The sequence below is a fragment of the Rhea americana genome, unplaced genomic scaffold, assembly GCF_003343005.1.
Source record: "Rhea americana isolate MKP2758 unplaced genomic scaffold, rheAme1 scaffold_91, whole genome shotgun sequence".
Lineage (NCBI taxonomy): Eukaryota > Metazoa > Chordata > Aves > Rheiformes > Rheidae > Rhea > Rhea americana.
Genome location: NW_028187100.1, coordinates 262,744 through 280,341, shown reverse-complemented (window position 1 = coordinate 280,341; position 17,598 = coordinate 262,744). Strand labels below are relative to the sequence as shown.

General features: G+C 38.2%; 1 protein-coding gene across 2 annotated transcripts in view; it reads right to left on the bottom strand.

The window, feature by feature from the left end:
- RASSF8 (Ras association domain family member 8) overlaps positions 1-17,598 on the bottom strand; it is a 91,827-nt gene that overhangs the window by 42,713 nt on the left and 31,516 nt on the right. Inside the window, exon 2 of one of the 2 annotated variants that reach the window (XM_085324475.1) lies at positions 6,165-6,264. The exons of the other annotated variant lie outside the window; for it this stretch is intronic. The gene's annotated coding sequence lies outside the window, so the exon portion shown is untranslated. The remainder of the gene's footprint in view (positions 1-6,164; positions 6,265-17,598) is intronic. 2 annotated transcript variants of the gene reach the window in all.

Genomic DNA, 17,598 nt, shown 5'->3' with positions numbered 1-17,598 from the left:
AGTCTCTTAKATTATGTTACGACTTCAGAACAAACAACTGTGCTAGCATTAGACTTTTTTTGTTCAGTGAAATATCCTAAGTGCACAGGTGCATATACTACTCCTTTGCCAGCTCCTGGTTTAAGGATCCTTATCCAGAAACATGAGATAAGATCCCCCATGCCCCCCAAAAAACATCCTAATCATCAGGGTTACAGGATTTTGAGTAAAATCATTCCAAGCAGCCTCCTGTTTCATCTGCACAAASTGCTTGCTGCAGCAGGAACCAGACCTGCAGCAGTCTCCCAGAGATCAGTCAGTCATGTGACAGAAGCAAACTGTCTCAATGTACCAAACTGAGGAGATCCATCTTCAAAATCCCTGTAGTCTGTCTGTGGTGGAAATGTGGATTCATATGACCTCCAGCAATGGACAGAGTTTGAACTGTATCCTTTGTAACTAGAAATGTGCTCACTACTGATCTCTCAAGTGAGAAATATAATACAGTAAGTTCTSGCAGTTTAATCCTTCCCCTCCCTACTAATAGTTGAGATTGAAGGGATAACTTGGACCGAAACAAAAAAGTTGGAATGTTTTTTGTTTTGTTCGAAAGAGTGAGTTTTTTTTTTTTTAAAAAAAAAAATCTTTTTTTTTTCTTTTCGTCTAGAAAAGAAAGTCTACCGAGATAGTGGACTTCTGTACTTCTGTCCTTGTTCCCAACACACTGTCTTGACTTGCATTGTTTCCATTTTGCCCATGGTTTGCAAGAAAGTGATGAATCCCAATTCTGAAAAACTACTGGCCGAAACGTTTTATTGCAAATCTAGCATATTTCCTCAGAAACGTGGTCATATTATTCAGCTTTAAATGCCCCACAGGGTTTGAAGGCCAGGAGCCACTAATGTAAACAAACTATTTAGGTGCACATATACAACCTCTGAGCTTCACATAAAGACAAATGTATGCAGGACAAGAAAGAGAAAAATCCTTAAATTGGAAAAGAAGAGGCTATAAGTAATAAGAAAGTGAAGAAGTGAAGAAAAGGGGGGGAAAAAGCAGATGCGTATATCATGATATCTTCAACCTCAACTACGCTATCTCACCAAGGTGAACAAGCACAAGGTCATTGAAAAGCTGCAACACTTACTGAGGAAACAAAAGGTTCATTGTATCCTGCCTGGCTGGAGGCAGGGTGGGGAAATAGTGAGTCAAGAAATGAAAAGCATTTCTTGTAATCCAAAGAATAATGCAAAATTCAAGAATTGGACTGATAGCATTGTCAAAACCAATCTCAGTTTTTCCTTTTCTGTACTGASTCAATCCACAACCAGGATGAGAATGATGTATACATTCCAAGTTGAGACATGTAAGAGAAGCAAGGAAAATTTGAGACAGCACATTTTTCTTTAAGATTATTTCTCACATCAACCAGAACTTTCTGCAATGTCAGAAAAGCTCTCTGAACCAGACATCCTTCTGGAATACCTGATAACTTACCTCATTTCTTCAGTCCTTTCACAAATAACATCAGCAGATAGGAAGAAAAAAAACCAAAAACAACAACAGTGTGGTGACATGCTCCTTACATTGCAGTGGAATATCTTCTAGCTCATGACCTGGCTCTTTCAAATGAAAGCAAAATTCCACCCTGCTTACATAGCAATATGGCTCTAGATGTGCCTACACCTGCGTAGGAGTCCAGCCAGTAAGAAAAGCACCTCTCAATTCAGAAGGGTCTGAGACATCTACTTCACGTACTTCCACACAACACAGGCCCTCAAACACTCCAGCAGTTAATCAGCAGATATAGGTGAAGTCTGAATGCTCATTTGGTGATGTCACATCACCTGCTTTGTTTCTTCCCAAGGGTCGCAAGAGAATGTAACATCTCCCTTTCTGCATTGGGAGGTCACATACAGTGGATAACCAGGTACAGAACTTCTGCAGGTCATGGAAAAGGAAATGAAAAGGCTGTTCAAGAAACTTGCACTGCCAATTCAAAGAGCAGGCTCCTGAGCAAGTAAAGAATCACTACTCAAATGAACAAGCAGCATGCTATAGGTGAAAGTCTCTGAAGTGCCACTCAAAACAAAGGTTTTGACAACTATGTTTTAGAATCTTAGTGACTTAAATCAGTTTAGAGACCTATTAGAGCTGAAATGAATTTTAAAAACCATATATGTATAATTTGCAAAGTTATTTTTTTCGTCCACTTTTCATATTTAGAGGTTAGGTTGTAGAAGAGGAAAAAAAAGTTTCTCAAACAGAAAAAAGCACCATTCTCTCTTGAAATCAGCTAAACATATGACTGAAATTCTAACTCACAAGCAAAAAACTTACAGAGAAGCACAGAGGTCTTAGACCACCTACTGTTCACAGTAGAGACCTTGTCTTGAACCACTTCCTTGCAAAGCTGTAAAGAACTTAGAGAACTACAGAACTACAGTACCCAAAGATCATAAAAACAGGCACACTGGACCAAGACCAAATGTTCATCCAGCCCATTAACCATTTCCAAAAGAGATTAGTCATTCTGCAAGAAGGTCACTGGTACCAGCTTTGCAAGGCAGATTTTTGTGAAGCCCTGATAAGGAAACCACTCACCTTTGAAGATGATTTTCTAAGATTTTCATGATCTGAAGCTATTAAAAAAAAAAGTTACGGCCTATACAAAGCGATAGGAAACATTTTTTTCTGACTAGCAGCAACTTATTTCAGCTAGAAAGCAGAAAACAAATGTACAATCTGACTACAACATTCAAAAGATAACAACTGTTTGCATCACTAGAAAGCCTCAGCACAAGGGAGCGAATTGTCTTACGCGAACTGCATGAAGGAACAGCATAAACTGGAAGTGTAGTCCTCCCTCAGRAGAGCATAGGACAGGAACCAGCAACTTTGAAAAATGCTGTGGCAAAGGCTGAGACCTTGCCTCGATAAACCAGAGGACAAGAAATTAGACAGTAAAATTCCTAACCAGTAACCAGCAAAAATATGACAAACAAGGAGTCAAAGGTTGATACCTAGAAAAGAACAATAACACAGCAAGAATACTTCATAGTTCTCCAGAATGTGCTGCTGGCTTCCCACTACTTTGGCTTGGARACTTGCAGATGTGACTTCTATTTATTTACTTGCCTCAGATGGCTTTCTCTTCTGCTCTCCATAGCTCCTTGGCAAAGAGCTCCACAGACTTACTGCCTGTAGTGTGAAGAATTATCTACTTTTGTTTGTTCTGAAGTAGGTTCCTATGAGCCTCATTTCACGTCCTCTGATTCTTGTGTGCAAGAACAAATAAAGCAAACTCCATACATCATCTTAATTTCGTTTGTAACTGTAGGCTTCTGTCTTATTCACCTACATTATGCAGTCCAAAAGAGAGATAGCTCAGTCCTAACTTGCACCTGCAGTTCTAGACTTGCTCTACCAAGAGGAATTTACTTAAGTAGTAGTCACAACATGTACTTARATATTTTTAACTTGACAAAAGAAAACATGATTCAATACTATCACCTTCTCAGTTTCCTGAAGTTGCAGGTAAACATACATATACGATCTGGCTAAATGTGACCTGGAAAAAAATAAATAAATAAAAGAGACTCATTTTCATAAACACCGCATGCTGGTTCACTCAATGCAATTATCTTCATTGCTGGTACTAATCTACTACACAGAAACATTCTTCATCAAGAATACGTTGTGTAGGTTGTGGCAGCAGATCACGCTCCAGAGCTGTCTGTTTTAAGACTGATTCATATAAAAGATTATAACATGGGACAAATTCCTTTAATGAACAGACRAAAAACCTCCATGCGCAAGACAACTTAAGACAGTGTCAGTCTAAAGCTAGCCTCCAAGAAAAACTGTGTGTGCGCRTGTGTGTGTACACACCTTTTGAAKTAAGCACTAGGTATACACACAGATACACATATATACAATATATATGGGGGGGAGGGGCACTCTCTTGGAGTAGAGTGTGTATACAGTTACACGTGTATGCAAGCACATATGTAGGCTTATATACATCCATACACACATTTATACATACATATTTTATATTTATATAATATACATGAGCCAGCAATGTGCCCTTGTGGCCAGAAGGCCAATGGTCTCCCGGGGCGCATCAGGAAGAGTGTTGSCAGCAGGTSGAGGGARGTGATCCTGCCCCTCTACTCAGCCCTGGGGAGGCCACAWCTCGACTACTGTGTCCAATTCTGGGCTCCCCAATAARAGASAGACATGGAGCTACTGGAGAGAGTCCAGCGTAGGGCTACAAAGATGATCAGAAGGCTGGAGCATCTGCCCTATGAGGAACRGCTGTGAGAGCTGGGCCTCTTYAGCCTGGGGAAGAGAAGACTGAGGGGGGATCTTATCAACATGTATAAGTTCCTGAAAGGAGGGTGTCAAGGGGATGGGRMCARACTCTTTTCAGTAGTGCCACRTGACAGGACACAAAACCTGAAGCACAGSAAGTTCTGCCTGAACGTGAAGGGGAATTTCTTCACTGTGAGAGTGACAAAGCACTCGAAGAGGCTGCCCAGAGAGGTTGTGGAGTCTCCTTCTCCGGAGATATTCAAGGCCCGCGTGGATGCAGCCCTGTCTAAGATGCTCTAGGTGACCCTGCTTGAGCAGGGAGGTTGGACTAGATGATCTGCAGARGTCCCTTCCAACCTTACTGATTCTATGATATAAAAATACACAGGCAAACAAAAAGCTGCTATACATTTATGTCTGTCTCTACTTCCGTTCGTCTAATGTGTTAATTCTGTGCATCTATCTTTTCAGTAATTGGCCAAAGAATTTCACTATATTCTGTGTAATTATACTGGTTCAACAGCTCCTTGAATCATGAACAGAATGCTACTACAAAATACTCTGTTTGCAGCACAATACTATGCTATACATAAAAAAGGGRTGTGGCAGATATAGTAACCTACCATTTAAATATATAAATATATAYGTACACATGCACACATACACACACCACAGTTTAACTTTAAAGCAAGGCCCWGGACACTGTGGCAATGTAGAGGAAAAAGCCGCATTCAATTCATAAGCTCCACACACATTTGAAGAGTGTTTACCCCACTTACTTCACAAGTTAGTTGTATCCTGAAATAGAAGTTTTGAAAATAAAATTATRGGAAAAGTTGCAAAAATGCATAATATAACACTACTTTTTTTTTATAGTATGTAATTCAAAACTCTTTTCAACACACCAAAAATTAGCAACATTGGCAAAGTCTGAGAAGAGAKGTCAAGGAAACCTAACAGTAGCAGATGATATTTTTTCCTGTCAAGAACCAGCTTCCAAGCTGAAGATGCTTCCTTAAACTGAGCACTATGTTTTATATGTATATTCATGTTAAGAACAGAAAATAGTTGCACTGCATTTTTTTTTAAACACAGTCATAGTACTTCTGCAAATATTATTTGAAGAAGAAATAAGGTATCCCTCTCCCTAAAGGGAGTAAAGACTCCCCAGTCAAGAACTCTGTCAAATCAGTGAGAAAGATCAAAGTCCCCTGCTCAGAACACATCTATAGCATARTCAGAGAGGCAGCTGCAGCATACAATCCCAAAACTCGTTCTGGAACTCATATGACAACAAACATGGCAGAACAAGCTTCAAGCACAGGGCACGCACCCAGGGCCATGGACACATACAGCATGTATGCAATGTGATTTCATGCTAGCTGGTAAAGTTTAATTGAGCTAGATTGCTACATCCCTAATACCAAATTTAGCCAGTCTTTGGTATGACATTATGTAATTAACTTTCCTATAGCTGGACTTGCAGTTCTCCTRTTTTCACTTTAGCAAGAGCTCTTTCTCCTCTCCTGCCTTCATGTGCCAGCCACGGCTGCTCATTGGATCTGCAAGTCAATCAGATGTTACAGGCAGAGTGCTGCTGCCCAAGTAGGTCTGACAACTAGCAGAGTCAGACATCTGAAGAGCCTCTTCCCACAGAAGGCACGTTCCCTGGTAGCAAGTTACTCTTGGGTCACCTGTCACACCTGGAGGGGCCATACATATATACATGATGGTCATTTATATATTTCATACATATTTATGGGATTTTTCTTTTCATGCTCTATGTCCAAACACTTTTAGAAGGGAGAACACTTTTAGAAGGGAGAAGGGAAATTCTTACTTGAAAAGTCTGTGTCATAACTTCATACCTGCAGGCAGAGAAGATAGACAGGAATGTGATTATGCAGAGGGCTTAGCACAGTCTTCTACTCCAGTTACAAGCACCAACTCTGCTGAGAAGGTGAGTTGCTAGGAAAAAAAAAAACAAAAAAACCAAAAAAACAAAACACTCATATATGTTAGTAAAACTGCCTTGGTGAAAGCAAAATTGTATTCCCTCTCCCCTCCTTTAAAGCTTTTGAAAAATCCAGTGTCCAGTTAGCAGTTGTAGATATGGATATATGATCAACTACATAGAAGCTTTTATATATATATATATATATATATATATGTGTGTGTGTGTGTATGTGTGTGTGTGTGTGTGTGTGTGTGTGTATATACATACACACACATACTAAGCTTAAAAAATGTGGAATACTTAGTGTTGACATTTTCCTGCTAAAAATAACTAAATGGGATAAACCGTATTTGAACAGCCTTTTAGAACATTACGAAAAACTAAACGCTATTAGGTAGTCATGAGCACCTACCACTGCTAAATTTTAAAGATTATTTCACAAGCTTCCTTTCTAGTTTTCTTTTAAAAGAAAAGAATCCTCAAAATGGAGGTATTCCAGATGTAATAATCTCCAAATCATCTAGAATTATTCTYTCGTAGTGGTAAATCATGTCCAATGCCTACATAGAGAATCAAACAGAAGTGAGGCAAAGAGTAACATATCACAAACCGCTGGTTAAAAGTTGAGACCAGTATTAATCAGCTTGGAAGGGATGCTTAATACAATGACGCTTAACACCATCATTGTGCTAAATTTACAAATACTGCCTAAAACCATGTCATAGTCAAGTGTAACATGTGAAAAAGGGTTATTTTTAAGCCTTTGCCAAACATTTTCTGAATAATACTTTAATAGGACACATCTATTAGGCTTAACACTAAATGGAAGCTTTGCAGTTTGACAGCAATGCAGAAGAAAAGCTCTGAATTGAGAAAAGTTTCTTCTAGTCTTTCAATTTCTCCTCTTCTACTATTGTCAGTCAAGCATTTTCCTAGTACCTGCCAGAGCTATATGAGAAGATTCAATAAGCAGCAACTCCAGTGTAAGCATGACATACGTGGCCAAGAAATAGAACTTCTTTAAGATCTAAGAAGGGCAAGCCAGTTGTAAAATACTGCATCACAAGCACAACACTTGAATGCTTACAAGTGTAATTATTTCTATCATTCTGACAAAACACTTCAAAATACAATGTGCAGGAACAGTAGACATTAAGGTACATATAAAGTTATTTTCAGCATCATGGTCTGATTACTTAGATTTCGTTCACAAAGCTATAATCATTAATGCAGAACCTCCACATACTCATATTGGTGCTTCTTTAACATCTAACTTATCACTCTTCCTCCATGAATGCTGGAGTCCAACACCTCTCATCCCATGAAGGCATTTACAGGCATCAAGAGCAACCAGAACCAAAGAGTGGATGGACCACATAGCAACAGAATGGAATAGAAWAACTGTCAATTTGCTTAAGAGATGGTTGACAATGCAAGAAATCTATAGCTCCACAAGTGAGCTCAGCCATGTATCATCTCAGTTTCACTCTTTTACTTAGGTTAGGACTGGAGYGGGGATAGGATGGGAACTTCTTTATCTTTTAAATTTCTAAGAAAAGTCACGGTTGTGAACGGATGGTTGAAAGCAAGCAGAGCAATGATCTTCTCCCAAAGCTCATTATCTAAGTTTTGACACAACAGAACTAAAGTGTTTGTGGTTTACTAACTCCCCCCCCCAATAAATAAATAAATAAATAAATGCCATAGCACAGATGTCTAATAAAATAGAGTGATGGTAGCAGTGAGAATGCCAAAAGGTTTTAGAAAAAAATAGGACAGGAAAACCAGGTGTAATGAAACAGAATAAGCTATAAGAGTCAAATACCTGAAGACTTTAAATAATGTTGTTTCAGCATGTAAAGAGTTGCTTACTCTGAAGCTCAAGGTTTATGATGAATTGAATAAAAGTTATAAACTTATCCTTGCATATAACTTAAATCCAGAGAAGCACACATTGGTGCAGAAAAATCCCTCAGTCTGAGAGTGAGTATACATGCACAAACATGGTCATWACCTGCAACAAGCAGACAGCTACCTCCCCTCCCATTTCCAGCCATTCAGTGAAGTGACTGCTTCCTCATTAGCAGATAGAAATTAACAGGCCTTGTATATGTTTATTTTTGGTAAAAGAAAAAGTTAAAAAAAAAATCAAGAGAATAACTTTGGTTTAGTAATGTTTTCATTTTAATAGGATCATTGAAGGCAGAGGATAAAACTGAGTACAGGGGTATAAAAACTGGCTATCTTTACATGGGAGGGCATGAGGGCAGACAGACTTCCACTAGCATGTCAATTTTAAYCATTTAACTTCAGCTCTCTAAATCAGCCTTGCTTTTAGTCCAGAGGCATGTACTTTTGCCAGTGATAAGAAGGGAATTTCAGCTTCCAAATTTCAAGTTTAGAACTGCACTTATGGTAGMTGCTTTAAATCAGACAGCTTTTAGACAGTGAAGGTATTTATACCGAATAAATACGCTTTCCACCACACTTGCACAAGCACTGGTATGCCAGAAGTCAAAGCAATATCACTTTGCAGTTTTCAACTCATGTTCACTTTGGGAAAACAAGCTGTGCTAGCATGAATTTTGTTACACAAGATTCTGGGAAGGGCAGAGACTTTTTTTTTTTTTTAAAAAAAAAGAAAAAAGCAACAGCTGTGGAAGTAATAACTCCATGCTCCAATAAGAGTAAATTCCCAACTAAATCATTCCATAGGAGACTGACACAGATACTTAAGAAAAGAAACTGGCTGTGCTGTTTGATTATCTGTCTTTCATAAGTAGGACATAAGGAAGTCTCTTATAACTTGACTGAGGGGCAACAATGGTGCTTAAAAACAGGATATTCCTGGTAGACAGCGAGAGAGATTTTTTAGTGAAAGAGGATGCTGCTGAGAGTTCACTAAGGCAACTCACATTGGCCCCAGCTGCTTTTGGTATATAGTTCAGATCATGTGTAGCAGTGATGAAATGGCCCTTCATAACTCTGTCTTGATAGCACACGCCTTGAATAAACCCAGCTTTTAGGAGAGGGAGTGCTCTAGTTGCAAAGTGACAAATTCAGTTGGTGTACACCTCATTTTTAGCCACCTGCACATTCAGCTTTCTGTCAACTGAATGYATACACATTTATGTCTGCTCCTCCCATCCTCCCTGCATTCAGTTCAGGTATTAAGATAATTTTGCTGTTGTTCCCCTGTCCCCTCCAGATTCCTGCACTCCCTTTCATGAAAATGCTGTCACACATTCCAGGACCTAGAATTGCTTTGGGTATATCCATTTGTCTCATCCAATAGCTAAGTACGAGATGTAACAGATTTTGGCATCCGACATGCATGCAGTGGTAAACTTTGTGAGCTGCACAGTCATATATGCCTTTAAGGTGAGTTCACTTATTACTGTCCTCTGGGTAATAAACACCTTTACCAATTGCTATCAAATACAAATAATACAATTAATTACCACAGTTTAGATCAACCTATATGAAGCCATGTCAATCTCTCTCATGATTCCTTGTGCTTTCCAGATTCTGTGGACCCACCAACAATTAGTGATGGTTCACATGAACATTTCGTTTTAGCACTGAAGTGAACAGGAATAGATTTTGGTCAGCTTATGCATCTCAGCAGAGAAGGTACAGTTTCACTGGAGGAAAAGCTTGTTAAAGATGTTTAACACAGTTGCTGCAATTACAGAACATTGCCTTTGATTCTATTCAGGTTAATTCACCAAATAATCATGATCAGAGCCAAACATTCATCTAACCCACCATACTAGTTTATACCATCAGTCTTAGAGCCCCAGTTACTTATCAAGCTCCCTCCCCCCACACAAACACATTAGATTAGAAAAATAAATCTGATCGTAGGATACAGGTGGTAATTCAGTTTCTGGAGACACAYATACGCTTGAATTTTGCTGAGGGAGGGAGGAGTGTAGAGAGGAGAGAAGAGGGAGGGAAGGAAATAAATACTACCTCACCCCAGGCTATCAGAACTCAGTTTCAAGATGCTAATATTACCTTCATCTACTGCAAACTGATCAACTGCCAAGGCACTAAAGTAAACATTTCAGTTAGTGTTTCTTGTTAACTATCCAGAATACTTYACAGGAAAGGAAAAGAACAGTTGATTTTTAACCTGAAAACTGAGGAGCTGTGATGGCGACCCAGCAGTGGCAACTAATACTTCCAGCCAAACAGAGTGGTATTATCTTTAGCTCCACTGAAGCACTAAAACTCTTCTCAGACCCCTTACAAACAGAGTGTAAGGATAAGAGTTACATTCTGTCCTTAGGGACTCCTATTAAATCTGATTCTCAACATCAGCCACTTCCTCTTTGTTTTCCTCAAGCCATATGGCTTCCTGACAAAAATCTGTACAAACAATAAATCCATTAATCAAGCCTCTGTTGGAGGAAAAGACTTTTCTTCAATTCAGACGTTTCAGTGGTTATGTTTTTATGTATTTTGGGGTGGGAGGGGAAGGAGTCTACAAAAATCCCAAGGAAAAATACTTCTTTGATTTCACACTGTAACCTTGTAGACTGGAGTCCTAACTTCACTACTTATTTGTAGGAGACTGACATTTTAATGTTAAAATGCAAAAAGATACAGGAAGAAAGAAATCAATCTACCCAACAAAAGTGCCCAGCGTTATTGAATTTATTCATATAGATCCAATCAAATTTACTGTCTAAGTCTCCTGAGCATACTGTGTTTAAAATATATATATATTTATTTAGCAGAAGTACATGCAACAAGTTAGACATTGAAAGTTAGTTTTAAGTTACTTTTAGTTGCTCAGAAGCTCAAAGAGGGTAAGACACCGAGAATTCAAAAGCATAGAAAAAACAAAGTAAACTAATTTTTTTGTTTGCAACTGCTTTTGAACCAGAATCATCCTTGTACCCTCAAACGTCACTGATATAAATTCAGAGTTTGTGATCCTTGTCTATCCCAAGCAGTGACTTATATCACACCTTGGAGACTACCCAGCAAAGAGAAGAGAGGCTTGTCAGGAGAGACAAGAAATTTAAGGGTGCTAGGAAGATGAGGTACAGAGGGAGAACCAGAGACAATTAATTRTCTAATTTTATATATGATGGCATTACCAAAGAGACCATATCTGCAAATTGAACAAGGTTGATATGGCAGTCACCACTTGGAGTATGAAAATGCAGAATGTCAGTTTGGAGGATTTGTTCCCACTGATGTTCTTTCCAAAACTTTCTGGCTTAACCTTCTATTGCTCAGCAGTTGTAGCACAAAAGGWGAATCGTGAAGAGTGAGAAATTACCACCAAACCCAGGTAGTCTTTCAGACTTACACTTCTAAAGCAACCACAACACCTTCACTCATAGGAAAAGAGAACACGATCGGCACAATAACAATTCCTTTCAACATTAAATCGCATGTTTTCTTTGTAGCTGTTCTACAGTTTAGTGAGTGATGACTAGAACTATGTCATTTATGTGCACCAAACTAATCCCTTGTTAAAGGGAAGTCCAGGAGAAACAAGAAGCAGTTTATGACAGTGAAAAAGACATTATGGAGGAATGGCATGAAGCGGGGGAAAGAGCTGGCTTTTGAAAAGTCTTTTTTGTTTAAATACAGGAAAGCAGAATCCTTGATTACAAGCAGGAAATCTTTAAATGAAAGCCCCTTTTGTCTTTGTTGAAGTTAAGTAGCAATTAGCCATAAAGGAAAAAATATGGAAACAGTAATCTCAAAAGACTGAGTCATTATCTCCAAGGAGACACATCTGTAGTTTTAACAAGGTCAGAACATTTTGGTTAGTTCTATAGAGTAATGAGATATACACAATGTTAGCTTATGTTTCTATCAAGGCAATGATAACTCTCAAAGACTGCAATCATCATAGGGATATATCCTACAGCCATGAATTGTTACCCTGGAGGTCACAATCCAAAAGATTCACCATCCTATCCATGATACAGACAGATTTGTAAGTGCCTTGATGTAGAGGTGAAAGATATGTTTGTTTTGGATAGGGCAGTGAGGAAGACCAGGTGCTGCAAGCTTGGGTAGGGCCTTCTACATYTAGGTCATATGGTCCTCATTATTTTCTCATCATTGTTAATCAAAAGTTTACCCTTTACCAGCTATGTAGTGATCTATGTAAAGATAAATCTGGGATTGTCATTTAGCTGCTATCAGGAAGGAARGGGTGGGGGGAGAAGCAAAACTCTTTCCTAACTTCCACTGTCACTCAGTTAGTATAAGCAGCATCTTTGCTTCAAATCTCATTAGAAAGCATGGGGTTCAATGGGCTACAGATACGGGATCATATCCTCTTACAAAAGGTCAAAATGGAACTTAAGAAAGGATGGCAAGTAAATCTAGCAGCACCTGTAGAGAAGAGGATAATACTTCTCCAGCTAGCTCACTATTCTGTTTTCTTTGACCATCTTGATAAACAGCACATACTTCTAAACTAACAGTACTATATAGCATCTGTATCAATCTATTTTGGCTACTGCTTTTACCCACAGTGAGAAGAYTCCTCCAAACCAGAAGCAATACACATTATTAGGTCAGTATAAGGAAGATCAACCTGTTTACATCCTTACTGCACTTAAACTGTAGGAGTAGCCAGTCACAGCAAAATCAAACAAGTTTATTCCTCCTCCTCCCTAGACCAACCTAATGTTCCAAACAGAGCCAACAGAATCATTCAACCCATGCCTTCATCATTCAGTCTCATGCTTGTCTCTCTAGAGCATTCATCTCAAATATCCTGTTGGTCACATCTAAGTTAGCAGATTATGTCTATGCAATTCCTAAACAGGAATTTTCACRTGTACCATGTTAAGAGAAGCAACAGTTTTAGCATTTCTTTCTACAATAGAAACAACATGTTGTTACTGCTATTCTGCTCTTCTTAGGAAGGAAAAAGGAAGAAGTTGCATCAGTTAACACCTCTAAATCCAACAGTAAGTTATTCCCTCTTCACTCCACAAACCTTGTATCCTAGCTCTTTAAACTTTACTGAAATGTTCAAAAGCAAGTGCTATAAAGCTCTCTTACCGTGATCTTAAGAGTTCTGCCTGTCAGTTTTCTTCTYGTGAGCACGGGAAGGGCATTACTTTCTGTACTTCCCCAGTAGAAACAAGCTTGAATTCATTTCATAGATTTAAATGTTAGAGTTCCAGTTGTTGAGAAAAGGGAAAACACTATCAGATTTGCTTTGTTTATACAATATATCCTAAAGAATCTTAACACAAGAGCCAAAAGGACACTGTCATATAATTTGAAGACTTGTAGACAGGGAATATTACTTTTGTTCATTTGGGGGGAATAGGGAGCAAGAAAACAAGAAAGAAAAAAAGGCTTCAAATTATGAAAGCTCATCACTGAAGTCCACAGTAACAATTATTCAGAGAATAAAAAGGCATAKTGATATAATAGAGAACCATCAAAACTCATCCAGACTGTTCAGGTTCTACGCAATTCTCTGATCTCCTCACACATTCTGCCCAACTCTATTTGAAATAGTGCTAGAGTAACAGCACAGGAACAAGTACTTTTCTATTTTCATCAGCAAGTCTTGTCTTAAGGTAGCATGTATAGCAACTTTACATTCGCTGATAGTAGGCATGCTTTTCTTTATTTCCTTTGGCAGACTTCAAAGCATGAAAGAGCTGAGGTTCCTGCAGACTGCTGATCATAGACCTCTAATAGAGACCGCTGCCTTGACTGTACTGCCATAGTTATAAACAYTGGGACTCATTTGACAAGGCAACTGCCCAACATACCAGTAGAGGTGTGAAGTCACAAGGAGAATTTGCTTTGTTGATGAAAATTTAGTTCCCCCCTCACTGCCTACCAGCTTGTAATCAGTCAAAACCTGCTCTATAAATTTGAAATCACATACTTCTATTAAGTTAGGTATCTGTCCTACCTGTTGAAACACACCATTCAGTTTCACCCTTGACTATAAATACACAAACTCTTGCCATGTCTACATATGGCTAAAAATTTTGCAGCAATTCTGAAAAGTACATATAAAAAAAGCATATTTAAATAATGTAAGATGACTGAGGTAATATGTTAAGTGATACTGAAGTAGTAAAATGACAGCAGAAATTCTGGCTAGAAATGTGTATGTTCACATCCTCTGATCYACTTGGGTTGTAGCTTACCAAAAAAACATGTTAAGTTAGAGCCTATTGTTACTGATCCTAGTGGTTAGAACCACTTGAAGACATTTTAGGAGAATGGGCAATCAAGAATGTGCAAGCTAAAGCATGCATGTCATTTATCACGCAAGTCTCTGGAAAAGACTAATAGCCAGACAAGTCATCCAGATAGTTCAGTATTCAGATGACATCAAAATGGTAAAGTGTGGCATTCACTTTAATTTCTCTCCTTTGGCATAAGTCCAGTTGATGATAATTAGAAAATACAACACTGTAATGGGATTCCATTGTACTTGCATTAATGTAATTAGGGACATACACACAGGTAAAGTTAGTGAAAACAAAACCTGATTTCTCTTCCTTCACCACCGAGCATAAGTCTACCAGCATAACTACAGAACTAACTGCAAGGTAGTAGTTTAACATACAGCCTGCATTTACAATCAAGACAGCATCCAGCAATACCTTAATTTCTCACCCACCAGCAGTGGGTATTACAGTTTCAGAAACAATTCTTCACTTCTCAGCTACTGCCAGTTTCTGTTCGCACATCTACCACAACAATTCATAGTCAAATTCTAGAAAGCCTGTTTTATTAAAAACATCCCCCYCCCAAAAAAAAGACTGCTGTTATCTTTGAAAGCAAAAAAGAACGTCCTTTATTTGCAGAAACTTTTTATAGTGTCACTTTGTATGATTACTTATCCTGTTTGTATGAGCATTCATATTTAGGTGATACAGTTTGTGGAATCTCTATCAGGAACAGAAAAAGAATGAATAAAGAAACCAGAATTAAACAGTCATTGCACTTTTTTTTTATTTATTTAAATTGTTTTGGTTTAGCAATACCCCAAACCAGAAAAAAAAAGAAAAACAGTATTTTCAGTTTTGTCTTTAACATYAGCAGGAACATTAAATCCTTAGAACATCTGAGCCTTTCAATATAAAACAATTCTCATCTAAAAACCACGATTTCCTAGAGGGCTTAAATGTTAGCTTCAGTTACCCTACAAGACAAGTCTGGTTATTATAACCCACAGCTGTTAACTGTTAGATTTCAACTTTCTTATAATTAGTCAGATCGCACAGGACAAAGTGAAGCATGCAAGTAAAGACAGCTCTAAACAGCAGCAAAAACTGTCAGAGATGGAAGTCCTGCACCTTTTCTAAAAGACTGCAGTTATTTTATTTAGCATAGGCTGTGGCATGCAAGATTGAAATCTCCAGTCTTCACATTTGTTTCCATAACCAATTTTTTTCCCCCATTTCAAATGCATATACTTCCATTAAAACTTTAAAGCAGAAAGCAGTTCTTGCCCCTCAAGAACTGTGTCATTCTCATTCTCACCCTCTTCATTTCTTCCTGGTCTACATGACCCTCCCCAGTGAATTGGGTCAGGGATCAGATCCAAATTAAGACACAAACAACCCTTCCCTCCTCTCCCCCCCCCCAAAAAACAAGCCAGTAAAACACACAAGCCTATGCAACTACACTGCAAGTTAACTATTTCACATGGTTCAGCACTGCCAAGAGGTGGAAAAGAGCCAGTGCATTCCTTCTGGTGCATGTCAATACACATCTACAAGGACTACAGAGACAGAAAGTTTCCTACCATGTAAAACAGCAGAAAGCCCACCTCTTGGTCACATCCTTTGCAGATGAAAAGTTAAAGTGGTCAAGGGCCAAAAAGGCTTTATGTTACCACCTATATGTTGACTGCTCTACTTGTAAGGAAGTTTTTATTAAAAACAGAAAACCATTGCTAACTTAGTTCATACACTGATGCACAGTGTAAAGAACAGTGGAAGATAATATATCACTTTTGACGTATATATCAGAAAATATTCGTCAGTATAATTCAATTTCAGTATTATAATAAAATAGCAGGTTTTCTACATAGGAGTCTTCGGGTAGCTTGTGTATGCAAATAGTCAGCTTCTATAACATGAACTTCAAATGTCTCAACTAAAACACACACACTGGATAATAAAAGGTGAAAGTACTGCAGTATACAGCTGTTAACGCATTTCATGGTTATAAAAACAGTCAGAGATGGCACTCGCAGAGAGGAAAGGTGGGCCTGAAGTCTTGCAGATTTGTAACTTCAGTCAGAGCATTTGTCCTTGCTGAAAATTAATGTCCTCCACCAGACCTTCAACCAACAACCACTTTTTTTCATTTTCATTTCAGAGTTTTTGAGGAAATTATTACAGGGATTATACCACACTGATTCTTAATTGTTACTTAATAGTAATCAAAGGAACAAACATTTTATATCAGCACATTTTACTGTTATTTATAATCATAGGTTTTTGTTTGAAGCTTTAGCTTCTTTCCTTACAAGCCAGTGTAAGCCAAACTCCTTACTCTCTTCTCTCCAATTAGCAATGAGTCAATGAAAGATAAAGCAGAGAGTTGGCTTTCCTTGAAAGCAATCTTCAATTATCAAACTGCATAGTGGTAAAAACTTTCAAGTCAGTGGCCTTCCAAAGAAAGAGTWGGGGTCAGCCAGAAGTGTCAAAATGAACATAAACAGCCACTTCAAGTCCAGATTCTATCACTCATTCACATACAGCTGTAAACTTAAGAAAACAAYAATAATGACCAGAAGCACTGTCAAAATTTAAGCTCATCCCAAAGATGACAGAAGTTCTCCTTCCCGCAAACAAATTAAAGTTATAGGAAAGTGCAGAGACRAAAAACATGAAAACGGCAGCAATGGTGAACCAAATTCACACATAGCAAAATCAATTCTGTTAATGCTTTTTAATTTTGCCCCTAACAAATTAAAATATGACATTTTTAATAGTTTCTCCTATGCAAGGGAGATATTTACAATGTATTCTGTTACAAATTTAAGCTTCCAACACACAGTTTTGGATTTGTTCAAAASCATAATACCATTTGCCTCAAACAGTGCACTGAATGCGAGCAGACATGCCCATTCGCATTTTATCTATATAGGAATTACGTGGGATCATGACTGCATATATCTCAATATATTCTGTTGCACTTTGGTGCAATGCTGACATTTGGTAGGTTTTGCTGAGCTCCTCAGTAAGAATTTTAATCGACACTCTAAAAGCAATCCTTCTGGTAGAATGAATTTCATGCGTCTTTGGTGCTTGCATAKTTGCAAGTGTAAAATGTGGGAGAAATTTTTCTGTCACAAGCCATTACCCCTG